Below are 23325 nucleotides of genomic sequence, written 5' to 3' on the forward strand. Positions count from 1 at the left end.
GGCAGGGAACGTTGGCTTCCTCCATCACTGAAGCAAGCAAGCCTCCTGTTCACTTCAAGCTGCCTGGCTGCCGGCCGCCATCTTGGTTGGCAGTTAATTTGCATATCTCACTGATTAGCCAATGGGAAGGGTAGCGAAGTTATGGTTAATTACCATGTTTCTCTGTTATTAGATAGGATGGATGTTTGGGAGGCCAGTCGTCTAGTGGATGGGCAAACCATGAATTACAGTAGGTTCATGCCTGTTAATTCTCTTTTCTCCACTACCATCCTTTAGACTTTAGGTGTTCCCTCTGTTGTACCTTTTACATTTTATCCTTTTTTACTTTTCCAGTGTCTCCTTTGCCATATTGCTTGCCTGGGTTCACATGTTTGATGAATGAAATTTCAAACATAGTCTATGGTCTATACCAGTGGTTCTCAACCTTGGCTGCACATTAGAATCACCTGGGAATCTTTTTTAAAATCCTGACTTCTGGGCCTCATCCTCTGGAAATTCTGTTTCTTTGTTACTAATGTTGTGGCCCCACCCCATAACAAAGAAACAGAATTTCCGGAGGATGAGGCCCAGAAATCAGGATTTTAAAAAGATTCCCAGGTGATTCTAATGTGCAGCCAAGGTTGAGAACCACTGGTCTATACTAAGAGGTTGTATTATTTTTCTTTTTCTCTTGCCTTCTCCCACCCCTACCCCCTAAAGCTAAAGTGTTCAAGGTATTCTAATTGTTTAAAATGTCAAAAGAAAGCTAGGTGAGGAAACAGCAAGGGAGAATAACTCTATTACTTGCTTCCATATAGTTCAGATTAATCTTTTCCTTCTTTTTGACCCTTTCAAACAAATGGACATATTGGCCCATTTAAGGGGTAATTGCTTTTCTCTTTGGAACATACTTCTTAAAATGACTACATGTGGGAGGCTCTGCGTTCTGGGTGACAAAGGTTGGCTGGAGTGGCAAACCTTGTTTCCCCTCCCTATTTTTCATCACCTTCATTTTCTACCCTCTCAAATAATAAAATCTTTTTTAAACTATAGAAGGAGTAAAAATTGTAGCCACTTTAAATTAGAATGCACATTTTTAGTTTTTGATGCCAGCTGGAAGATGTAAATTTGTCATTGTTTTCTGCCTGTTTCATCTTTTCTTTCCTTTTCTGCATTGTCATAATTCTCTAAGTTTATTATTTTTCTCTCTTATTCTCTCTCAGTAAGTCTTTGTGCTCCCTGTGGAACCAGAAGAAATTGTACAAGGGGTTTGGATATTTCGCCAACTGTTTTCTATAATTAAAAGTGAATTGGAAATGTGAACACTGCCTCTGTTCTGTCGATGCTTCCGGGGGCTAGTCTAATAGAAACACGAAAAGGTGGGGAAAAAAAATCTGGAGATAGGAAGAGAAAATGGAAGCATGCTATTCAGGGTAAAGGGTTTCTAATGGAACATAAACCCTTAGGCCTTTGGGTATTTATTCCAAATTTGTTCTTTTATTTGGGCCAGAAGATTATTTGTTAAGTTTTATCCAGAATCAAACCAGTAATACTGAAGTGATAGTTCTTGTCACTCTTAATTGGCCTCATCCATGTTAATTATCTTCCCAGGTGAAGTAATCAAGAGCAGAAACCTAAATAGAACTGTTTGGAATCTGAAAGAGATTTTTATTTAAATTCTCATGTTCTAAGCAGGACCAGTAAATAGATTACAACTCCTGTATCAGCCTTAGTTAACTGGTTGCCCAGAGTACAGAACTAAGAGGATTACAAGGACTAGAAGAGTGATCCTCTTAACATATTGCAGCATTGTTAGACCCTAATTGAGCAGCTAACCAGCCCTTAACTTTGATATTACTTTTACTTAAACTCTCTCTTAACTATTGCATCTTTAGTGCATAGACCTATGCCTGGCATATTTTAAACTCTCAATAGGTGTTTGATAAATGATTGAATGATGAATGAATGAAATGAGAACCTTATAAACATTCAGGTTTTATATATATTTTTTACTTTTATCAGCAAGTTCTAAAGTTAGGTACTTCTTATACCTTGATATTGAGATAGGCTAGGCATAGGGTGTATTCAATACACTGGCCACTTACCTGTGGGAGGAAGAGCCAGGGCTAGCGTGGATAAATGACGTATATAGATCTGTAACCAGCCACTTCATGCTTAATATTCTAGTAGCTTTTTTAAATCACAAGAATTGGCAGTAGATTTTTAGATAAACAGTTGGCAGAGATGACCTCTAAAGTATCTTCTAATTTTCATGTTTCATCTATAATTTAACTTTTTTACTTTCTGTGTACTTAAATAGATACTATACGGTAGCAAAATAGCCTCAAAAATACATCAAAGAAGAAAAGAAAGAGAAATAGTTTTCTTGTTTATTGAAATATCAACTGGAACCATATGAGAATAGATGTAAAGAAGGAATTGATTCTTTGGACTTCCAATGGCATATTCAGAAGCTACCAGAATAGTTAGCTTTTCCAATAACAGTATGTCCTTATTTATTTGTTTGCTTAATATAGCACAATGATAAATATATCATGAAGACTGTTTCTCTCAAGATCATGCCTTTTCTGCATGTTCTTAAATTTGGCAAAACATTTCTTTTGGCCTGATGTTTAGTTCCTAACACTCCTTTCTGTATATCAAAAACAAAAACCCTCATTTCGCCCTGGCTAGTTTGGCTCAGTGGATATATCGTTGGGCTGTGGACTGAAGGGTCCCAAGTTTGATTTGTCAAGGGCATATGCCTGGGTTGCCACTCAATCCCCAGTAGGGGGCATGTAGGAGGCAGCCAATCAGTGGTTTTCTTTCATCATTGATGTTTCTATCTCTCTCTCCCTCTCCCTTCCTCTCTGAAATCAATAAAAATATATTTTAAAAAACTCATTTCATTAAAATCATCAGTGACACCGCTCTCCCCAAATTACTATGACCTGGTTTTGTACTATGATCCCTGCCCCACCAGCTGACTCCTCTGCTGACTTTTTCCCCAATTACTTTGTCCATACCATGTAAAACTCTGTATGCCTTTCCTTCTTATCTTCTTTTTAGGGGGGATTGTTAGTTTCACTCTACTTGGTATTCAGTTTCTGAACATGTTGTTTTTCTGGTTGCTGTGTAGCAGAGCATATTGTTCAAGTGGGTCATTTGTCACTTAGATGATTTTAGATGATGACTTGGGGTTTGGAATTATAGGAGTAGGTCTAAGATTATTAAAAGTGAGATTTTACTAAATGTTTAGCATTCAGAATATTTTTTCAGCAAAGTAGGAAGAGTTTGGGGATGTGTTTAACATATAGGCAATAAGGGGTGTATTTGTTTGCTAGAGCTGCCATAACAAAGTCCCACAGACTGGGTAGATAAAAAAACAAATTTATTTCCTCAGAGTTTTGGAGTCCAAGATCAAGGTGTTAACAGGGTTGGGTTGTTGTTGTTTTTTCTTTCAAATTTTTATTTACTAATATAAGGAGAGCAAGAGATAGATAGAGAGAGAGAGAGAGAGAGAGAGGAAGAGAGAGAGAGAGAGAGAAGGGGGGGCAGAGAGAGAAAAAAGCATCCATTTGTTGTTCTACTTATTTGTGCATTCATATGTTGCTTCTTGTATATGCCCTGCCCAGGGATCAAACCTGCAACCTTGATACATCAGGACTATGCTCTAACCAACCAAGCTACCTGGCGAGAGCAAGGGTTGTTTTTTCTGAGTCCTCTCCTGTGTCTTCTGTCTTCCCTCCGGGCCTGTCTGAGTCCTAATCTTTCCATGTAAGGATACTGGTCCTACTGGATGTGGGTCTAATTCAGTGACCTCAGTTTACCTAATTATCTCTTTAAAGACCCTGCCTCCAAATACAGTCAGATTTGAGGGTTAGGACTTCAACATATGAATGGAGGGTGCACAGTTCAGCTCAAACTCTAATCTCGTGACTGAATGGTGTTTAATGGAAATATGAAATTAAGAATAATTCCCTTATAGGATAGTACTGAGAGGTAAAAGAAGTCTTGTAGGTGAAGATTTTAAAAACTCCAAATTCCTACTAAAAAGAATGATGATGTCATCATTATTGTTACATAACATAACAGTAAATGTAGTTGTTATTATAATACTAGAGGCCCAGTGCATGGATTTCTGCAACGGTGGGGTCTGTCAGCCTAGCCTGTGGGGATAGGACATCCCCTGAGGGATCCTGGATTGTGAGAGGGTGGTTCTTGGGTGATGTATCCTGGAATCGGGCTCCCTCTTCTCTGGTTCAGGGTGCATCACCCAAGAACTGCAGCTGCCAAGTCACCGCAGCTCGGCAGCTCCTGCATTGAGTGTATGCCCCCTGGTGGTGATTGCACATCATAGCTACAGGTCAGACGGTCGAATGGCCGGATGGTCGCTTAGGCTTTTATATACTTAGATGTTATTTGAAATGACCGAATCCGTGTTAGAAATGAAAAATGTTTGAACTTATGATACCTTTTCCTGGAGTCTCCAGTGCATGTGGAGGAGGAAATCAATGCTAGGGCGGGAGGGTGTCAGCTGAGTCTTGAGGGGTCTGAAGAGCAGGCCTTTTTGCCAAGCCTATTGAGAGTGAAAGTCTTAATGCGAGATGAAGGAAAAAGTAAATGGTATCTTAAATGATTGACTGTCATGGATTAAATGTCAGAAAAATGAGTAAAAGGAACATTGTGTTCTTTTCCTAACAATAGATATCAAAATGTTTTACCAAACATTATTTCACACCTTCAGTAAAAAGCCTGTATCAACTAGTAAGGTATTAACATTGTAAGTGAATGCCAGTTATGTCATTCAGACTACTTACAATTTCCTAAATATATTTTAAGTGTTTTCCACAAAGTTATTCTGAGTGAGAGCTGCAGATATAGGTAATCTTATTACTCATAGTATCATCTTAAGTAGAATTTTAGAAAATGTCTACTTTAAAGGTGTAATCCTTAATTTATTTTCTTCTACCCCAAATAAGTAATTCATTAACCTTTCATTGTTTTAGGAGCTAGAGCATCTGAAGCCAATTAAGTATTTTACATTATAGTTCATTGTGAACAAGCAAATAGTTTTCAGTCCCCTTTCCCCAAACTGCTATAATTTAGGGATCGTGTAGCTAATTATACAGCTCTAGAGCCAGTTTGGAGAGGGATAAAACCTCTGTCAAACCCATCTGCTTTAGCTGCTGTGCTGGGGACTCTAGGGGGCATGGGGTCTCTCTGGAGGTGTTTAGGGCTTAAATGTTTGTTGAATTAGGCAATTCCATACTACTTGTAGTTTCACTGAATGGGATTTAAAACAAATCTTAGCCCAGCCAGTGTGGCTCAGTGGTTGATTGTGGACCTATGAAACAGGAGGTCGTCATGGTTCGATTCCAGGTCTGGGCACATGCCTGGATTGCAGGCTTGATCCCCAATGGGGAACGTGCAGGAGGCAGCCAATCAACAATTCTCTCTCATCATTGATGTTTCTCTCTCCCTCTCCCTTCCTCTCTGAAATAATTAAAATATATTTTAAAAACAAACCAATTTTAAAGGATAAGAAGTGGTTACTTTTTAAAAAATATTTTAGAGTTCTAAATTGGGAATACAACCTGCTCTGATAATAAAGGAGTTGGTTCTAGTTTACCTTAGATGATATGTTTATTTCAGTGGTAGAGATTTTAGGCTCTGCATTTTTCTCCTTTTGCCCTTGTCATCAAGCTTTTGACGATTTCCCAAGGTAGGCTTCTGTGATTTCCTTCATCTTTGTCAAAACCATGGATGACACCTCTAATGGAGAGAAGCATTTTGTCTCTCCCTTGTATTTTACTTGGACCTTGGGCCTGCCAGCATCATTCACCACCATGAAAGGCCAATGCTTCAGGTCAGATTGGACAACAGCATCATCAAATCTATGTCCAATCAAGCGATTGGCATCAAAGACTGTGTTGGTAGGATTCATTGCTACTTGATTCATTTCAGCATCACTGATCAATTACTCAGTATCAGTAAAGGCAACATAACTTGGGTTGGTTCAGTTTCCCTGATCGTTGGCAATTATTTCCACTTTTCCATGCTGGAATACACCCACACAAGAGTAGGTGGTGCCAAGATCAATGCCCACTGCAGGTCCCTTAGACATGGTTGCGGGTGTGCGCACACGGCTTGCACAGACCTGACCGGAACTGGTGGCCCCATGTTCAATCACGAGAATTCTTCAGACCTAACTCATGTGAACGAGGGCAACTCGGTGAAAAGGAAAGAGTAGTTGAGAATGGGACTAGGAGGCTTGATTTCTGATATCAGATCTACCACCAGTTGGGTTTGTGACCTTGGAGCAAGTAAGCTAATCTCTCTGGGCCTCAACATGCTCATCCATAAGATGAGTGAGTTAAATGGATTGTAACTATGGTAACTGCTCTAAATTATATATAGTCAGAAAATAGGCCTGTAGAAAATCCACACTTCCTCTAAGTTCCTCATAGAGTTCTCAGTGTTTGCTGTAGTCCAGACTTTGGGATCATTTTCTCCCAGTTTGGTTCCTTTAGCTTGCTGATGTCATTGGTGCAGAAATAGAAAACTGGTACAAAGCCATTTATCCAGTTCTGGGTGCCAGAATATGTATGATGAGATCCTATGTTTCTCTTTTACTTTGAAAGACTAAAGCTGACTCAAACAGTAGTCACTAGCTACTTAAACTTTGGGTATAGCAATGACTTATATTTCCTGTTCATTTTGTGTTGGTTTTCAGCTTTCTCGATGTGCTTGTTTCCTTCTCAGTGCCTTTTCTCTTCCCTCTGGGTAAATGATTATAAGGAGCATCTGAAATTTTGGCAGAAGTAAGTGCCAGTTGTACCATGCTGAGGTAGCAATTTTAGAGGCAGTGTCCTTTGCAAATGTGTCTTTTTATGAAGATATAATTTTTACATGATTCTTTGCATCAGCAGTTTTGCCATTTGACATCATTTGAAAAGCCTGTTGGGTATGTGATCCAATTCTCTGTTATTCAGCTGTGTTACCCTTTTCCTCCCTCCTCTCCTCCAGGAAACTTTATTTTCTCCAGCTTGGAAAAGTGTGTGCGGTACAGTGAGAAATTCTGGCCACTTGGGTACTGCCTTTTCATCAGCATCTTTGAGAAAGAGGCTGATGTGGAGGCTGAGAAAGTATTCATAGAAATACTGCTTTTCTCAAGGCTGCTTATAGCTGCCTGTGATTTTGTTAAAGCAGAATGCAGACTAAATAAGATTTAAGGAAGAAGATAACACATTAAAAAGTGTCTCTCCCGGACAGCCCAGGGGAAATCAAGGCTAGCCGAACCAGGCAAGAATGGGGCAAAGCCATGTGCTCAAGAGGAGGCTTCCTCAGGAGAGGTCTGTGCTGTTTCCTTCCAGTGTGTTCCTGTCAGGGCAAAGCCAAGTGGGGGCCTGTCTGGCACAGATGGTGGCTAAGGAAATACCAGGCTACTATGATAAGAGCATGGACTTTGGAGTCAGACAGACGTGGATTTCATTTCTGAGGGAGTCTGGGAGCTTTGGTTGTAAGCTACAGAAACCAATTGTGGCAACTTAAATGGAAAGGAGGTGGATTGGAATGTATTAACAGGACACTGAGTAATTCATAGAATTAGTGAGGATTCAAATAGTGAGTCTTCAAGGATAGGAACCAGGGTGGCGCTGGGCTCTAGGACAGCCCCTCCAAGGTGGTGCCACCGAATGACTTAAAAGAAAGCACTTTTTGTCCCTGTGACGTTTTACTCAAGATCCAAATCCCTGAGAGAGAGATGATCGGTCTCTTTCAAAGACCTCAGAGACTTGGGTAATGCCTTGAGTTCCTCAGCTTTGCACTAAGAAAACGGAAGGAAATCAGTCTGCTGAAGAAACAAGACCCAGTTCATAGCTGTGCTCACGGGGGCATTAGATAGGAGGTTCCTGTGAAGCTCTTCACATATGCCTTATCGTTAGGAAGTCCTCACTCTGCGACTTTTGGCTATGCCAATTACATGTTCTTTCTTTTTTTAAAATATGTTTTTATTGATTTCAGAGGGGAGGGGAGAGAGAGAGAGAGAGAGAGAGAGAGAGAGAGAGAGAGAAACAACAGAGATGAGAGAGAATCATCAATCGACTGCCTCCTGCACACCTGCCACTGGGGATTGAGCCCGAAACCTGGGCATATACCCGGACTGAGAATTGAACTGTGACCACCTGGTTCATAGGTTGACGCTCAACCATTGAGTCACGCCAGCCAGGCTCAATTACATTTTCTTAGCAGTTGTTTATTGAAGGGTGACCCCCGCACATGTCAGTTTGCTCAGGACACCCCCAGTTTATGCCTTTATACCTTCCAAATTAACATTGTCTTGGATTTCTCATTTAAAAAGTTTCCAAGATTTAATTAGTTTACTTTTCCTTTGAATTGTATTGCTTTTTAAAAGATATATGTTTATTGATTTCAGAGAGGAAGAGAGAAGGAGAGGGAGAGATAGAAATGTCATTAATGAGAGAGAATCATTGATTGGCTGCCTCCTGCATGCCCTACACTGGGGATTGAGCCCCCAACCTAGGCATGTGCCCTAACCAGGAATCAAACCAATTACCTCTTGGTTCATGGGTTGACGCTCAACCACTAAGCCACACCGGCTGGCAAATTGTATTGATTTTTATATGTTGTTTTTGACACTATTGCAGATGTTCCCCATTCCCTCCCCCCACAAAGCCCTCCCCACACTATTATCTGTGACCATGGGCTATGCATACATGTTCTTTAATCCCTTCATTTACTGATTTTGGAGAGGGAGAGAGAGAGAGAGAGAAAGAGAGAGAGACACATGGAGTTTCTTTTCCACCCATTCATGCATTCACTGGTTGTAGCTTTGTACTTCCCTCTCTGCTCTGGTGGCCTCTAGTAGTATATGAGATACATGAGCAGTGAACTGCATTCTCTATGAAATCTTAATCTGATCAACAATAACCTTCCTGTCTTTCCCCAAGCCTTTCAAGATGCAACTTATTCAACAGTGCCCTTTAAGGATGGCATGCAGGGTGTTCTCAACGAATGCACCAAGCCACTACTAGCTGGGGCAGTCAACTCCTCCCAGTCCAGCATGGTGGTGGGAAAGTATTAGAAACTGTTATCTTTGCCAGCTATGTGGTCTATCAGCCAACTGTGCCAGGGCCCATTTCATAGCTTCCAGGACACCTGCACCACTGGCCTTCAGTCAGCTTGGGCAGTGAGAATTATAACAAATTGTAGGTTGAAATGTGTACAGGAAAGAAGCAGACAGTTGTGCACTCAAACCTATAGGTACAGAAAGTAGTACTTGCTATGTGGGGTTGGCACATTGTATAACTCTGAAGCAATTCATTTATTTTACTTTTTAGTAATTTTTTAATAAACCCTTTAGTAGCAGTTATGCTTTCCTTACCAAAAAAGTGCCCTTTTTAAGAAAAAATGAATTACCAGATTTCCATTTTTCAAGAAAGTTGATACTGAATGTGTACCCTGTCGATATTAACCATTCACATGTGGGCCATAACAGTGTCACTGACCATAAGAAAACCCAAAGAAATACATCTGTTGCAGAGCATTGGCATCTATCCTAATCATTCCAGAGAAGAGAGTTTAACACATGTGGCACTTTTACATAATGTTTTTTGAAGAATGGCTTTTCATTTAGGTCAAATAACTGTTGTTCTAAGTTAATTTCACTCATTTTGGAGTTTAAGTTTTCTTATATACAAGTAAAAACTGTAGTTGTACTTGTTAATATCTTGGCTCCATTAGCAAGAGAATTTTACAAACAATTGCAATCATACCAGTTTTATATCAGTGTCATCTTAGATACATAAGTAGAAAATTAAATTAATTTCAATAATTTTTCCATTTTTTTCTCTCTCATCCAAATCATGAGATCAAAGGAAAGCTTTCAGAAGTTTATTCTGTCTAAGGGAACACATCTGATGTTATTGTACTTGCAATTGTAATTCCAATCCAAAAATTCAACATTTATGGACAAGTTATTTAGTTTTGCAATGATAATATATTAAGTTTTTGTGGAGTACAGTGTTTTAATAAAACTAACACTTCTAATACTAAATTTCGAAAAGTGAAGCAGAAATATTCTTGGAATTGAGTATGAGTAATATATACATGTATGTATGCACATATGTATATGCATACATACATATCTCACTATAATATTTTTGCAACAAAGCTTCAAAAAAATACATCAGTTTGGCAAGAACATACTTGCTCTCTTTGCTGCCTGCCTCTCATCAGCTGAATTTTAACAATGTCCCAGGCTTTGAAAAACTAATTTGTATCTTCCTAACTATTCATTATTGAAAGTACGATTCCTTTACATTTGTCTGCATTTTTCCCCCAGAACCAGTTGGAAATCTTTAATAAAAGCTTTCAATTAATGGAACACCAAAAGCATCAGCATTTGAAGCTTTTAGAGAATTGGAATTAAAGAACGAGGCCTGAAAGTGAGAAGATACTGTAATATATTCTCACAAAAGCAAGCAGGGACTGAAAAATGTATGTGATGAGGGCCCAATGGTCCACAAAATTTAATTTTTAAATTCTGTAATTCTGATTTAGAATAGCTCTACTATGGAAAGAATTTTTTTTTCTGTAACTTCTGTACTTAATTGGAAAAATATTATGTTGTGGCACAATGGAATGACATTGAGATGGTTTATAATATTGCATCATTTAAATTTGGCAAAACATTCAAAAGAATCATTAATAGAGACAATTTATATGGAGAGCCTGGTCTTGTTAGCATAGTTGTTAAAGACCTCTGAATTGAGGCAGAGTGACAGTTCCTTTGAAAGTATTATGGCTGAAATATTTATGCACTACATTAAAAAATAGAATTGATAATATTCCCTATTTGGTAGGACCTGCTCTGAGCATGTCATACGATCTCAAAGGGTGTTTTTAAAAGTCAAAACTAGAGTGGTCTTCACAGAAGAGTCTTTTGAAGGTGCCAACAATCTCAAGTTGTACAAAATTTAACTTCAAAGAAGACTGCAGGCAATTTCCTAACAAAAAATTAAATGCTGAGGTCATATTGAAAGCATATACTTTTAGAAAAACACTAGAGATGAAATAAAAAATGTACAGTTATGAAACTGAACAAAGTTTGTAAATATATGCCAAGACCAATTATTGATTATATTACTTTTAAAGGTTCATAAACTTAACAGAAATTATTCTATTTTGCTTTAATATACACAGACCTTTCTTTTTTTATAAAGAATTTTGTTTTTTGGAAATAGTTTCTGAATAAAGTGATTCTGTAGATCCATTAATATAAGAAAACTAGTTTTTCAATAAGCAATTATTAAAAAAAATAAATTTAATTATCTGCAACACCTATTTTCACTCTCAAAATGGACTTGGTTTAAATAATAAATTATATGGATGTTTTATTCATTCATAGCTTTGGTGAATCTTTAGGCTTGAAACATGGCAGGATTCATCATGTCAGGTCAGATTGTAAAGGGATTGCTGTCTCAGAGACTCTTCCCCTGGGGTTCCTTCACCCATCCAGCATGGTCCTCAGGCTAGTTGTGCCTTAGCCAGCTTGCTCCACCACACCCTCTTCCAGAATTGAGTAGCCCCACTCCATCCGAGACAGTTGACAGGGTTGGGGCAATACAGATTTTGCAGAGGAGTTTTGGATTTAAGACAACCGACTTTGCAGTCTCTTTTCAGTGCCTGAAGCTATCATAAGTGAAGCCAGGGAGCATTTGGTCGCCATGTGTTTCATACTTTGGACTTGAGAGTCAATAGACAGAGAGAAAAAGAAGAAAGAAGATGCAAAATGAGAGGCAGAATAAGATTTAATTTCCCGGGTGCAGTTTTTCCTGAGGCTTCCCTTAGTTCCACCTGTCGCCTGAACATTTTTATAGTAAATTAACCTTTTGCTTTTGTGAATTCAAGTTTAATTGCTATCAATTGCAGCCAGAGTCATTTCTTATCCTCCTGAGTTTATAGTAAATTAAGAATAAGACACCAAAGCACATGGATGAAAGCGAATGTCAATTTTATTTCTCCTAAGCTGATTGGACAACCTGGTTTTACATCTCCATCTAAGAGGATGCACTATCACTTCCTGCCACCTCCTTCATTCTTCTGCAGCCCACCTAAAGGGCGGGCGGGGTTGGCATAACAGGCCTAGTCTCTCATCTGGTTGAGGTGTAAGCATAGGAAAAAAGCAAATTCCTAATGTTTGAAGTCTTTTAATATATTAGTTCCATCCCACCCAGAAATATGGACCAATCAGCTAACTTACTCCTGCAACAAGGATTCAATAATGGGTAGAGTAGGAGGTCAGAGTTGCTCTACTGGAATTTCTCTTCAGATGGAAACACAAGGCCACGCACCCCACCATAAATCTAAACCTAAACTCTCAAGATTAATGAATGCCAGCCAGCGTTCAGATGGTCAAGTAGAGAGCGTGGGCCTGGGGTAAGGCAGAGGAGTGAATCCAGCCAGTCCCTAGTGCACCACTTGTCATAACAGCCGTTTTCTGTGTACGATTCTGTGAGCCCCTCCTCGTGTTTTTGTTTCTAGAATCTCCCACCACTGCCTGAAGCTTTCTAATGTATCATTCTACAGATAGCTTTTCCAAATGGTCAGCTAGAGTTCTTAATACCTGTTGATAACATTACTAATAATGCTTTGGACCTGGGAAGGGTCTGTTTTTGGATGGACAGAGCAGATTTAGCTAGGAGATGTGGCAACAAGTGAACAAAGCCTTCATGCAGTGGTTAGTCACTTAGGCATTTGTGAAAATCGCTTTTGAAAAATTCCTCTGAAAGTTTGGGAACAATATGATAGCAGGAGAAATCTGACTATAACAATAAATCTTTGGTGTTGCTCTTGGCAATTCGGAGCTTTCAACATGGAGAGGCTAAAAAGCTAACTATATATTTAAAGACTGCCCCTCTTTCCTGGATGTGTATCTACTGTAAGTGGCTTTGATTTTTCAACCCAGCATTACTTTTTTCCAGCTTTACACATTGGAGTGCACACACACTGCTGTTTGGCGTTTCAGATCTTTCTAAAAACTGATTCACACAGACACCTGACCTCTCCAGCCTTTTTCTGCCACCTACCTTCTCTGTGAATACAGTGCTTGCAGACTTTCAAAGACAGAGGTTTCAGAACTTGGCAGCCAAACATTGATGGCACCTAACACATTAGCAGTGTGGTTGACAATAGCAGTTACTTGCCTCTGCTTTTCCTGACTAGCTTTCCTGTTAATGTGGTCATACTGGCTAACACTGACTTAGAAACTGGACACATAACTGAAATGTTTATGTTCAAAATCCACTTGGGGTTTGAGGCATTATTTCTTGCCTATATAGTACCAATTCATAAAAAAGAAGTTGTTTTTTTTTAAGGCTGACATTTTGCTCTTTTTGACTTAAAATGGCTAAAAATGAGTTTGAAGCATATTCCTTTTCATCTCTTCTTCCAGTTATTAATATTTAGTACTTTCATTTATGTTTGGAAAAGCAATTAGAAGTGAAAGGTACCAGACAAGAGTGAGCAATTTGGTAGGTTGGGGTGGAATATGTGGGGGAAGGAGGGTCTCGAGATGGTTTTAAGAGAATATGATAATACCTTTCAAGAGAGGCTGAGGTTATAATTGGAGCTTACTTCTCAAAGCACGATCATTTTCCAGTGGCTGGCCTGGCAGTCCGTGATCTCTGCGATCACGAAGCAGGTCGGGCTCCGAGGGCGGTGCTGGCACATCGTGATGACATGTGGAGAGAAGACCAAACAGAGCAGAGGAACAGAGAAGGAAGACAAAACCAGGGAGAACATATTTTAGCTTTTTTTTCTTAGGGATTTTACAGTAAGATTTGTTATTTTTTTGAAAGTACAGCAGTTCCCAGAACAGTATATTTATAAACATTCAGTCTGTTAGAGCCCTGACCATCCAAATGGGTATCTGAGGCTGGACAGACATGCCCAGACTATGCTCCTCCAGAGTTGTTGCCTTTTTCTTCCCAAATCCACACTATCTGGTAAGCAAGTTCTGGTTTTTCTTATATAGATATGGAAAGTGAAGAAGTCATTAGGTTTTATTAAAGGAGGATATACTTCTGTATCTCACAATCAGTTATTTTTTAGTTCCTCTCCTTACTCCCTAGCACTGCAATGCATATTCCATATCCCAATGGGGACTTATAAACTGCTTGAGGAGATAACGGGCAAAAATATAAAGTACCGTGAAAACAGGTAAGTGTGTGATATAAACCGTAACTGCCATGTACAAGGAGACAGGAGCCTTTTTGCCTTGAGTTTAGGTGGTCCATGTTTTGAGATGTGGTATCACTTAGGAAACCATGTCTAAGAGAGAATCATCCCCCAAGTGAATTCCTCTCAGCAGGATCTCTCTTATAGTCTTTAGCCTAACTTATTTTTTTTTTTTTTGTTACCATTTGAATCTATAAGGTGAGCAGATATTCAGCAAGAAATGAGCTGGAAGTGAGTGAGTATTTGGCAGCACAGATTGAATGGTGGACAGAATGTGGAGTGCCCAGTGGGGAATCTGTGGGCCATGAGGAGGTCCCCTGCAGAATATGGGAGCAGAGCCTGTGGGAGGGAGGAGAGCTCAGAGAGTGTGAGCAGTGCTGGAGGCAGCTGAGGCAAAAGGGAGACAGACATCCGACTTGAGCCCTGGAGGGTAAAATTAGGAAATTGGCTTTGGTGGCAGTTAAGAGCATGTAGGTCCTTGGGCATGGGTTTAAGAGGATTCAGTAAGTGATCAGAGGATCAGCCAGGCAGCAGTGTGCAGGATGAGGAGAGGGAAGGTATCCCAAACCATGAAGCAAGAGAGCTTGAATCACAGTGCTATCATTGGAAATAAGAGGGCATTATGAAATTAACAAGTCTTTTAGAGGAACAATTGGCAGTTCCACTTCCTTCAGCCTTCCTTAGCATGGAACTCCAGAACAACCCATGATTTCAGCTGGATCTCTGTCCGGTAAATGGTTTCTAGCTCACATGATGTAGCTGATGAAAATTCACAAAGAAATTTTAGTAAGCATATTGGCGAAATGAGCTAATTGTGACAGAACAAATGTGGTTCTGTTTTTCACTGTTTGTTTGTTTGTTTGTTTATTTATTATTTTAAATACTAGAGGCCTGGTGCACGGATTCCTGCACTGGTGAGGTCCCTCGGCCTGGCCTGTGGGGATTGGGCTGAAACCAGCTCTCCGACATTCCTTGAGGGGTCCCGGATTGCGAGAGGGTGCAGGCTAGGCCGAGGGTCCCCACTGCTGCATGATAGGGGCCGGGGAGGGACTGCAGGAGGGCTCCAGGGCGTGTCCGGCCATCTCGCCAAGGCCCAATCAGCCAGACCACAGCAGCAAGCTAACCTACCAGTTGGAGCGTCTGCCCCCTGGTGGTCAGTGCACATCATAGCGACTGGTCGAACTGTCAGACACTTAGCTTATTAGGCTTTTATTATATAGGATATTCTTATTAATTTCAGAGAGGAAGGGAGAGAGAGAGACAGGAACAGCAGTGATGAAAGAGAATCATTGATTGGCTGCCTCCTGCACACCCACCACTGTGGATAGAGCCTGCAACCCCAGCATTATGCCCTTAACCGGAATCGAACCCAGGACCCTTCAGTTCACAGGCCAATGCTCTATCCACTGAGCCAACCAGTTAGGGCAGTTTTTACAATTTAGATGGAGCTCAGAAAATGGGGGACAGACTCCAAAGGTGCAGGTACATGGAAAGTGGGTTCTTAAGGATCTGGTGAGGGGTTCTTATGGCATCTAAGGGACTTACTTTCCCAGGGAGTAGATGATGAGTGAGGAAAGATGTCAGGAGGGTAATACATCAAGCTTGCTGCTGGAGCTGTGAAGTAATGGGACATAAGGAGGGTAGGCAGAGCATCAGGACTCTTCTCGGGAAGTGGGTGGCTTCTTTATGCGGATACCTGCTGCAGTGTACTGGGGTTTTTTTTTGTGTGTGTGTGTGTTTTTTAAACAGGTTACTGGGAAGAGCATTATCCACAATACAGTATCTATATATACCACCACATAACACATGTATATTCCTCCTCATGTTTATATATACACATAGTTTCTGGTTTATTTTCCTTTTACTCAAAATACATTATGTCTCCCAATTTTGTTTTCTTATTTAATGTGGAGCTCTGATGTTGTTAATTTTAATTTTAGCTTTTTGTGAGGCCTGCCGGTGTCAGGTTGGGGATTACAGAAATTAGATAGATAGATGGCAAGAAGGAGCAGTAATATAGTTTTATAGGAAAGGCAAAGGGTAAGCTGGTTTGTTTCCCGTCCCCTCCCCTTTCTTTTTAAACAAAGATAGTGCCTCATTTTTTTCTTTTTTTTTTTTAAATTCAGTGATTCTATGGTTATCTAAAGAGGGAAACATTACTGTTTTCAGGACAGGCAGATGTGGTCACTTTGGGGTGGACTCACAGGGTCCCTTTGCCTTTTCCCTGCATGATTCCGTCCTCTCCAGCTTCCTTGCATGAAACCCTCTCAGAGCCATGGAGCTAAAGCAGTTTCTACTTGTTCAGACCTCAAAGAACACTTTCTCTGAACCTCTCTATTAGCATAGCATAGCATAGCCTGTTTTTCCTCCTAGTCTTTAAGCTTCTAAAGTTCCCCAAAGCAGTGTGTATGGGGTCTGACAGAATGAATGGGCGGAATTTGAACTGTTTGAGTGCAGAGCCTGTGTCTTATCTTTGTCATCTCTGTGCCTTGTAGAGAGTCTGGCACATTGATCGGTATCTGCTGAATGAGAAAGTGACTGTGTGGATGGTGAAACAAAGCAATGAGCTAGACTCCATAAGTAATAGGACAGGTTCTGAGCTTCATTCTTGAGTCCTGCCACCATCCTCATGATCTTTTGGAGATTCACTTCCAGGGGATCTGAACTCACAAAAATAATATCCAAATGAAAAATGAGCTACTATTTGTTAATGACTGGGCCAATTCCCTGAACCCTCCCTCCATCTGTGCAGGGCTTTTCTTATAGGCGTGTCTGTGGCTAGAATCCAATATGAGTTTTCCTATTCTCTCTTCTCAGGGCTAGTGAGGGCAGGAGGATCGGAACCAGAGTTTATTTCTTGCACACTCTCCTGAACTCAGAGAGGACTGAAGGTCCCTTCACTCTAAAGGCACAGTGGGCAAGAGGCAAGGAGGTGAATGTGTTTCCCGTGCCCGTGCCAAATTGGCTAGACTTGCTGGTCAAAGCCAGTAATTAAGAGGAATGGAAGCAATAACAAGAAAGAATAATAGATGCCAAATAATGTGTTACATGAGCAGGATTTAAGAAATCTTGAGATTTTCTTGTAGGTGAGAATGAGAAAAACAAAAGCAGTTGTGCTTGTGAGGAATAACCTATAAATTATACTTAAATAACTTTCCAAATATAAATCATGAAACTACATAAAACCATTTTGATTTCATTATGCTAGTATAATAAATTTTAATTTTCAGGTACATATGCCCAAAGGCCTCAAGACTCTTAAATACAAAATAATCAAAAAACTAATTAATTACAAATGGGCAACTTTCTCAAATAACTCTAAGAACAGTACAATTAAGAAATAATACCCACGCGCTGCTGTTGAGCCCCCGCTGTGCCTGCGGGTGGTGTGGGTTCAGACTGCAGCACCAGAGCACATGCTTGTGCATAACTGGGGCCGTCTGCTCCCCACCAGTGGCCTTTTTAGCCCTGAGCTACATGGTGAGGGGTGGGGATTGGGTTAAAAAAGAAAGAAAGAATACCCTATCTACAAAATGGAATAAAAGTGCTCAATATACAAGAAACTTAATTACAAGTATTAGAAATCAAAAAGAAAAACAGAAGAGTCTCATTTCCTAGGCTAGGTAATATCTCCAAATGTATTTGGGGGAAAACTGAAGATAAGGGTCATTACAGAGGCCTATGGCCCTAAGTGGGCCTTTTCTCTATCTTCCTTATTAAATTCATCCTCTTGGGCCTCTTCAGACCATTGAATTTGACTCATACATCTATTATATTAACTATTTCTTCCAGCTATGAGAGGCCTAGAAGTCTGGTAAGCATGCCTCTCATTCCTCTGAATGCCTGCTGGGAACCTTAAATAGACTAGGGGCAGTTCAGGGCTTGTAACATGACACAAGAGACCTCTCTCCATGGGTGCATATTTGTTAATCAGAACAGTTTTGCATATATTGGTTCCACAAGTTTCAAGTCCAACTAAGTGAACAATTGAGCCCTCTATGAGGAAATCTTAAGAGACTTAAGCAAAATGCTTTGCTATAATCTAAATATGCTTTATCTATGGCATTTTTTGGCTTACCCACATAGTAATGCAACCATAAGAGACAATAATAATGGGATATTAGTCAACACTCCTAGTTTCAAGCATCAGAAACCCAACTAAAGCAGAAAAAGGGACTTCAATTGCTTACATAAATAGGAGGTCCATGGGGTGGGCTGGCTTCTGATACAGCGGGATCCAGGTCACACAGCTTATTAGAGGTAGAATCAGTACTAGAATTCACTTCAGGTCCTCTGACTCCCAGGGCAATTCTGTTTCCATCATGTGGTGCTACCTTTACAGTACCTCAATCAATATCTGCTGAATTAAAATCAAAATGAAAAAAGAAGGGCATGTCCCCTCCCAGGGTTGCTCTCATAGGTTATTCTGATTTTACCTCTCAAGACCTGCATAGTTCATGTTCCTGAAGGAAACAGCAAAGGCTTTTGGGATTCCTTATGAAAGGGAAAACCATTGCTCTCTACTTGCTTGTATTCCACTTTGTGTCCTAAGCTAAGGGAGATGATTTGTCCATCAATTATTTGTCCATTCCAAAAACACTACTTAGCATTTCCTAGGTTGCAGATGCTGTGCTAGGCATTTGGAATGCAATGTGATGAAGATGTTGAGAATTGGAGACAAATGACAATTCAAACAGAAGGCCTAGTAAGCATACAAACATGAATACCTTTATTTGTTCATTCTTGTAATCAATATATATGTATTAAGCATGTAGTAAGTGCTAGGGACCATGTTAGGTGTCATTGGTAGGCATAAAAAAGTAGAACATATGTAGGAAACTGCAAATAGTTTAATATAGCAGAAGTTCAAGGTACATGGGAGAATATGGGAACCAAGGGAAATCACCAGATACATTGGGGAAACTCTAGACATATTTGACATGAGAGCATGACGATCTGATTTTCATTCTAGGAGCTCCAGTTGTAGGTGTGTAGGTTGGGTTGCAAAGGATAGGGACTGGAGGTTGTGGGAATAGTTTCCAGGGGAGAGGGCAGACAGCTGTGCTAGGTAGGCAGTGGTGGTTTGGGTGGAGAGAGGTCAAAATTAGCAAGGCTTAGAACCTCATTTAATGTGAAAAGGATGGGAAGGAAGAGTCTAGATAGATTTGGGGCATTTGGCCAAATGATGAGATCATTAACTGAGATTGGAACTCCGAGAAAAGCATTAGAATTATGTTCATGTTGTGTTCATATTACCTGGAGTAGTTCCTGGCCTATAGTAAGGGCTCAATTAACAATTTTTGAGTGAATAACTGATACAGCAAGGTTAATAGAAATTTATGTGGAAGTATTGGAAAGGGAATGCATCCTATCCTAATCCAAGAGGGTCACGGAAGGCATCCTGAAAGGTGATTTTTAGCCTAAGGTTGAAGAATGAATGGGACTTAGCTAGGGAAGAGCTGTGTAATGTGTTTGTATGTGATTCTGAAATTCCATCCAGGGCTTATCTGTCTTATTTTTTGGTGCTGCAACCCGCTCTACACTTCTGGCTTTTACTATTGAACTTCTGTTCCAGGAACCTCTTCTGTCTGTCTAGGGAGGCGATGGGTTGACTAGGTTGATGCGAATGATAATGATTGTCATAATAACTACTATTCATTAAGTAGTTTGTTGTACCAGTCTATTTCAGCAGACCTCAGCCATAAACAATGAACACTGAGTCCTCAGGACTTATTGCTGTTACTTAAGTTGTCTCTTAGGTGCCAGTGAGGGTCCCTCCAGGTCCCCAGGATGGGGAAGGCTTTAGAAACTGTTACCAATTCTAAGAATCAAGAAGAAATGCTTCTGTGAGGTATATTTTAGATTTTTAAAAACTCTATTGATAAGTCAGATGTGATCATTTCTCTCTTTATTTGGTTATGTGTGTTCTCCCAAGTTACACAGAAGTTATGAGGATGCTTACAGGAAAACACACCCTACACTAAAACAAACAAACAGGAAAGCACCCATAAAAATAGAAATGAGGGAAAGGGGAAAATATTAGGTAAAGTGAATCTATGAATGTCCCAGATATATTTTGATGTTTAGAAAATTCTGTGTATTGCAAATTCTAATGCATTCAGCCATATTCTTAAATGAAGCACAAGTAATCTGCAGTCTGCCAACCATTTAGTTAAAACAAGTTGTGTGAATTATAATAAAATTCTTTCCAACCAAGTACACATTTTTAATGCAAGGAAATGTACTTCAGGGGATATTAACATGACCAAAATCCTGATAATCTCAGAGATGTGGATAGCCTTGCCTTGCATAGTTACTCTGTAATAATAATTGGGAATTATCTAGTTTAATTCATTACTTAGAAAAGCATAGCAGCATTTACAACTCTAAGCATCTATGATAATCTCTTCTATATGTCTAAAGTTTTTCTGTATGAATTTAAAATTCAGACATTCAGGAAACTCATGCCACAGTTGGCTGACACTCTTCTGGCTGAAACACAGGGCAATCATGCTTTCAGTTTGCAAAATAACTATCACCGTGAGCAGCTCTGCCTTTTAAAAAAATTAGTATTTTTTTCTAAAATTCTGATGTTAACTAACTCTTTCCAGATGCTTCAATGCAATCTTATACTGACATCCTTATATGCACAGTCAGAAGATTCATTAATTCTCCCCCAAATGGCATCTGCGGCCTTTAATTAATGATATATTGTAATACATGTATAGATAGGGAAATGATTACGACTAGTAGAATTCATAAGAGGTAACTTCTGACAGTGGTAAATAAAAACTTTTTATAGTTTCAGAAAGAAGGGGATGCAGCAGTGCTCTCAGGGGTGATGAGAGAAGCCTTCTTGACGTTCCATAATGCCAATAGGAGTTCCTCCTGGAACCATCTCAGTGTGAAAGGAAAACTCTAGGTCCTGGCTCAGGGCCGTAGGCTGGTATGGCCATTTCATGAGGACGTTGCCAGTTTTAGAAAAAGTAATCTGTACTAAAATCTTGATTCAGCATTTGATTTTGTCTGTGTGTTTTCTACATTGACAATTTACGTCTTTAACAAGATTTTATACCTGATACATCTGCAATTTAATGTGTAGTTGATTATGTCATTTTAAGCTAAAAATAACAAAATGTTAAAAGTAGGTTTGTATTTAGCATTATTAAATTCATTTGCCATGGTACTCTATTTCAAGGTATACTTCCTTAGATATGTAATTTAGGTTTCTGTTAGTTATTATTTAGGGTAATTTAGCATGAACTTCTGCTATTGAAAAACAACCTGAAAATCTCAGATACTTAGCACGACCAAAGTTTATTTCTTGTTCTTGTGGAGGCCTACCCCTCCATTTGGCAACTTGGCATAGCAGGCCTATTGCAGCCTGTAACAGTGACATCTTGATACTGGTTCTAGGGTCACGGGAGAAAAGTACCTTGCACTCCCATGTACCTTGATGTTACACCCCAGAGGTGACATGTGCTGCTTCCGCACATGTTTCTTTGGCTAGAACTAGTCATACGGCTCTATGGAACTGTGGCATGAACAGAAGGAGAAGCAAAGGAATATGTATTAAGTGGTATATTTTCTGCCATGCCATCTTGAAAGGTACTACATCAGTAATAACAAACAACTAGATTTTCAACTGTACAAGTTTTCTCTAATTATAAATGTGTTTAATTACACATTGATTAATGTGAATAGTTGACAAACCACACAAGCAGAGTAGTATAAAGGAAACCTACAGGGATCTAGGCACGTGGTTATGGTGCTAGTTTTGCGTTAGCTACTTTTGTAAATTTATATTCATCGTTTAAACACTTTTACCTATTTTTTCTTCATTTGTAAAATAACTAGATCATATCTAAGATCCCTTATAGCTTCAAAGTTTAAATTTCTTTATTCTGCTCAAGCTATGACACAGGTATAATGTTTTCATAAGTAAACTCTGCACTGAAACAGAACCAAAAAAAGGATTAGGTATATTTGCAATATATCTTCGCATTTGTTGTTGTTGTTAACCAAGGATATGAAATGTTTACTGAGGAACCCAGAATTTAAACTGACAGCTCATTTCAGTAGTACACATGCTATTCTGATTCTTTTTTAATTCAACAAAGATTTAATTGTTTGCTGTAGTACACAAACATTTTGCAAGGTGCTTGAGATATAAAAGTGGGTAGGTCTGGTAGGATTTTTCTTTGGAGGAACTAGAGTTCTAGCATTGGAGACAGACATAGAGAGATGAGTTCAGTGTGTGTTGGAACGTGTTGTGATGGTGGAACACACAAGCAGCTAATGGAATATGAGCCTGTACTTGTCACAGGTGAGGAGGTAAGAAGGGCTGTCTGATCTGAATCTCAAAATATGAATAGGAATAAGTTTGGAAAAAAGAACAAAAGCGTAAAAGAGCATGGGGAGATGTATCAAGAATCTTATTAGTACTGGGTCTCTGCTGTTTAACATGCTAGCCACAGCCATATGTTCAAATGCAGCTCAAAATGTAGCTCATTCAAATTGAGGTTTAAGTGTAAAATGTATTCCAACTTTCAAAGACTTAATTCAAAATAGGAATGTAAACTATCTCTGTAATACTTTTAAAATATTGATTATATGACAAAGTGAATATTTTCGATGTATTAGGTTAAGTAAAATATGTTAATATAATTTATTTCACCTTTTTTATGTGGCTACTAGAAAATTTAAAATTACGTATCTGGCTTGTGCATAACTTATAAGGAAGATGAGGCTGCAGAGGGTGGCAGGAATCAGGGTGTGAAGAGTTAGTGTTGTTCTTGTTTTTCTTTAATACTAGAGACCCGGTGCACGAATTAGTGCGCGGGTGGGGTCCAGCCAATCTGCCCCAATGGGGCCGATTGGAGGCGAGGCCGGTGGGGGAGAGGGGATGCAGGAGGTTGGCCCCCGGCCCTGCCCCCGCCCCCAATTGGGGCCTTATCAGACTATATCTATATAGTAAAATATAGATATTTTTACTATATCTATATAGTAAAATATAGATATTTTTACTATATCTATATAGTAAAATATAGATATTTTTACTATATCTATATAGTAAAATATAGA

At 39.5% G+C, this 23325-nt stretch overlaps 1 protein-coding gene and 1 long non-coding RNA gene across 5 annotated transcripts in view; one reads left to right on the plus strand and one right to left on the minus strand.

Annotated features, from left to right (window-relative positions):
- FARS2 (phenylalanyl-tRNA synthetase 2, mitochondrial) overlaps positions 1-23325 on the plus strand; it is a 570273-nt gene that overhangs the window by 284958 nt on the left and 261990 nt on the right. The gene's annotated exons all lie outside the window — the stretch shown is intronic.
- On the minus strand, positions 5776-16006 carry LOC106726669. Its single transcript, XR_001362743.1, has 3 exons — positions 15996-16006; positions 15707-15709; positions 5776-5876 (listed from the first exon to the last, which is right to left on the minus strand). It is a non-coding gene; the product is annotated as an uncharacterized LOC106726669 (long non-coding RNA).

This window comes from Myotis brandtii, unplaced genomic scaffold (genome assembly GCF_000412655.1).
Source record: "Myotis brandtii unplaced genomic scaffold, ASM41265v1 scaffold300, whole genome shotgun sequence".
Classification (NCBI taxonomy): Eukaryota; Metazoa; Chordata; class Mammalia; order Chiroptera; family Vespertilionidae; genus Myotis; species Myotis brandtii.